The sequence below is a fragment of the Anopheles coluzzii genome, chromosome 2, assembly GCF_943734685.1.
Source record: "Anopheles coluzzii chromosome 2, AcolN3, whole genome shotgun sequence".
Lineage (NCBI taxonomy): Eukaryota > Metazoa > Arthropoda > Insecta > Diptera > Culicidae > Anopheles > Anopheles coluzzii.
The window spans coordinates 76,156,175-76,160,460 of record NC_064670.1 but is presented as its reverse complement, the minus strand read 5'-3'; the positions used below and the strand labels follow the sequence as shown (position 1 = coordinate 76,160,460).

The 4,286-nt window shown below is 40.5% G+C and overlaps 1 long non-coding RNA gene across 1 annotated transcript; it reads left to right on the top strand.

The window, feature by feature from the left end:
* Nucleotides 1-2,934: 2,934 nt before the first annotated feature.
* Nucleotides 2,935-3,839, top strand: LOC120951818 (uncharacterized). Its single transcript, XR_007451887.1, has 3 exons — nt 2,935-3,037; nt 3,200-3,322; nt 3,450-3,839. It is a non-coding gene; the product is annotated as an uncharacterized LOC120951818 (long non-coding RNA).
* The last annotated feature ends 447 nt before the right edge of the window (nt 3,840-4,286 follow it).

Here is a 4,286-nt window from a genome sequence, read left to right as displayed (position 1 = left end):
TGACCATCGGCGATAAAACGTTGCCGTTTCGGGTACGCAATTTTATCGCTGATACACCGGCTCGAGCGTTCATTTTAGGTAACGAAACAAATAACATTATCGTAAACCTTTTAGCTAAATACAATATATATTTTATTTTCAGCAACGACGAACCACAACGGATACGACAGTTGTTTAAAGTGCACTTGCCATGGCGAGGGGTGTGAAGAGGGAAAAAAAATATTTTTGATTCCGTCGATGCTCCCCTTCGTACGGACGAAGGGTTTCGTGGTAGAGTCATATTGAACCATCATCAGGAGTGGCGTACACCTTTAGAAGAATTAGACAATTTTTATTTAGTCGATAACGCTCCCACGTCGGAGCGTGAACACCTGTGTCACGAGGGGTGTACACGTTTTATGCAACGGGGATTTATGCTCGGCAAATTTCCCCGTGATAAAAAGTGGACACCTCTCCAAATGGAAGCTGCGACTAAATTTTTAATGCAGACGAAGCTTCCTACTGAGATCCATCGATCATTTCGGCTTCTCAGATATCACGCCTTTTGGAAAGCTACCGAGTGGCGTAGCTATCTACATTATGCATCAGTTGTGGTTCTGAAGGACCTGGTTGATCCAATCGCCTATGGTCACTTCCTGCTCTACTTAAGTGCAGTGACAATTTTTTCGAACAAATTTCACCAGCACTTGTGGCTCCGTGCTCGAGATTATCTTCGCATATTTGTTAAGAATTTCGGCCAAGTCTACGGTCGAAAATATTTAACAAGCAACATCCATCTTCTCGTTCACATTTATAAAGATGTTGAAAAATTTGGAGCGCTCGACGATTTTTCGGCCTACGCAACAGAATTTTTTTTGCAAAATTTTCCACGCTGGGTCCGAGCGGGCACGAAATGTGTGGAGCAAATTGCAAACAGATCAAGCGATCTAATGAGCCTTGATCTGGTTGCTACCCCGCCAGCTCCACAGTATCCGATGATGAAGGCAAATGGTGTCGGTCTACATGTGACCGCCGATTTTGTCTTGCTGCCAAAATTTCAAGACCAATGGTTTTTGACCAAGGACAATGGCATAGTAAAAATTTTGAGTGCGAAAACATCAAGCTCGCACGATATCACCGTAGTTGCGATCCGGTTTTTAACCATGGTCGCGCTTTACGACATCTCAGCAGAAGGTGGTGTTATTGCACCAATGTCTTCTGCTGAGATCCACGTTTACCAAACGATGGAAAACGCGCCGGCTGTGGTGGTGGAGGTTCCATGGACTGCAATCAGATGCAAAATGGTTGCAGTGAAGCAACCCACTCGTCCTCTTAATCTCCCTCCCATTGATCCTTCGCCAAACTCAACAACTCCTTCCGCCATAGCCTTTTTTCCTCTTCTCCACACCTTTATTTCTGTTTAATTTCCTCCCTTCAATAGAAAAAATTTGCCTCCTCGACACCCTCGAAGACGACGTGTGGTTGCACATGGTAAGTAAAAAATTCATGAAATTGCATAAAGTAGTTGGTCTAATTTTTCCTCTTGTTACAGGTAAACTTCCACTGAAACTCCGGATAATTCGTGCCCTGTGACATGGACGGGAAGTTGGACAAAGCTAACATTAAGGGGGGGGGGGGACCTTTTTAACAGCACTACGGGCAATGTTAGGACATGTTTGCCGTGCTGGACACTGCGTATCCGTATCAGGCCTCCTCCAGGCGAGCTACCTTTTCCCCGTGATTAATGGAACAAAGCGGGTTGGGGTTTTGTGTGTGTGTTTTTTTAACACAATCAGATATAAATTTTGTTTTTTTTTCTGTTGGGCTGTTATATGAAAGGCAGGCAATGGTGCATGCGGCTGATATGGCACCTAGATTTTATTTTCCTTTTTTTGAATTATCTTGAATTTTTTATAGGTTAGTTAAAGTTTAGTTTGAATTTTCCTTTCTTTAGGTTGAGTAAGTAGGTTTAAGATGTAATTTTACGTTTACATTTAAGCTTACTTAGAAGTTTTTAGTGGTAGTAGTAGTCTTAACGATAGCATTGTAGTGTGAATTTAGATTTGATTGATTGAACTATTTGTATATCTCTAGTACCATAGTTGGTTGCCAGTGTAAAGGATTTTTTTTCCTCTATTTGGCGGAACGATCAGCACGTTCCTTTTATTGTATATGGCATAACACGGCTTACGAGGCTTATAAAGTACCACGCAGCCGATAGTCAGTCTTTGCTACGAGTAGGTCAGTCCATACGGGGCTTGAACCATAGAATAATGTGTTGTAAAATATTGCCAATGAATTCGTTTTGCTATTTCATTCAGCACCATGTTTTTTTTTGTAAACATACCTTTCCACGTCATCTAAATTCGTTCATTTTTGCTTAGCCATGACAAAGAACCATAGTTTCGTCGAAGTAAGGTTTTAACCTTACTCAATTGGTATAACATATATAACATAAAATATGAAACAATACACACAAAACTTAGGAATTCTCTTGCGTAGATCAAACTAGAGAGCATTTAGTTATGTAAAGTTGATTACTACACACGGATGAAAGCTTTTCATAGGAAGTATATATTGTGAAATTTGAGCACAAAATATAACCAATTGCATTTCATATAATGTGCATATAACTTAAATGGCTAATTGCCCTGAGGCCAGGATATGTAACATGACAAAGCCTCAGTTATATTACTATGTACCCAACATCAACTTTTGCGTTTAACTGTGTAATCGACATAACAATAGTAAAAATAGCAATGTAGATTATAAAAACTTTTTTGAGCATCACATCCGCAAACGACGTTAGCAAACAGGCAAGGCAAACACTTCACAAAAAGGTAAGTTAATTGGTTAGATGTGATTGTTACCATTTCTAACGTTATTATTTGAAATTTACAGAACACAAAATGCACAGGCACAATGCCGTCAGACACACTAAACTGCACCGTCAGACACACTAAACTATGTATATCAATTCTACAACAAGATGGTATACTATTTGGTGGAACCACACAAGCAGGACCTTCGCATCGTTGCGACACGCGAACTCATCAAGGTAAGAAAACATTATATGCATTAGTTTTACGCACTGCATTAGTGCACCGTTTTATGGTAATTTTTTTTCATCATTTAGTCTAGTGCATAGTCAATGATGGACACAATGTTAGTGAGTTTTCCCATTTTTTTCAATTAATGTTTATTTTCATTTTAATTCAAGAGCTGCTCAAAAGCGATGATGCCGCAAAGAAGACAAAGCGAAGGAAAAAAGCAAAGAAAGACAACATTGAACATCGATTATCACTCAGGTGGACTGAAGGAAGTGCAGTGAATAACTATGAAGGTAATTTAATTATTCTTTTTATTTCGTTTACAAACAACACTCTTTCGCATATTCTTGCAAGCAAGGCGGCTCTTGGAATTAAGCAATTTTGATTTTAAAAATAATTGCGCCCTTTTCAACGTTACAGTTTCATTTGAAGTTCGACCAACGGCCATTAGAAGGTGATGGACATGTTTGTACCGGTACATAGGAATCTTCGGACCATTTGCTCCTCCGCCCAGCCAACTGCACTTGCAAAGGAAGAGGGCGCTAAACAGCTTAAACACTGCTTCGTGCATTCGATTGTCTGGAGTATTCGAAGTAAGAGAATTCGATAATCTTCTAGCAGTAGCGATAAATACATTTTTGTCGCTCAACATACTTTCAAAATTGTCTAAAGCTTCTATGTTTTCTATTTCAGCCGGTCTAGGTGTTTCATCAACTTCATCTATTGTAAAACAATTTGAAGTACTCGCCGGGCAATTTGGACAGGTAAAAGAGCTATTCAAAACATTCTTCTGGATAATAGCTTTCGTTAACTTATACAAATGCTTGTTTTGCTCTTGTAATTGATTTAACAATGTGTCCAGCTGTATGCAGCATGTACTACAAATTACTCTTTCTTCCGCACATCCACTAGGAGCACCGGTTCTGTGGTGCAACTCTATTGAGCATGTTGCTGACGGTAGCTGGAGCGGTGCTTCAACCGGATGAGAATCCTGTATGGCCTCAATACACGGATCAATCGAGGATATTTCGACAGTGGCCAATGGAGATGGTTGACGTTCAGCAACGCTGGGTGCAATCTCCGTGCGGTTGCTTTTCACAGCAGCTGTTATGGAAACGCCATCGAAAAAGGCTAGCGGAGGAGCCTCACGGACGTCAACGCTAGAAACTGTCTCCGTGGGATGTTCTTCCACAGCTCTCTGCCGATTTTCAGCTACATCAATTGTCAACGGAGATGGTTCACGGACGTTAATGCTGG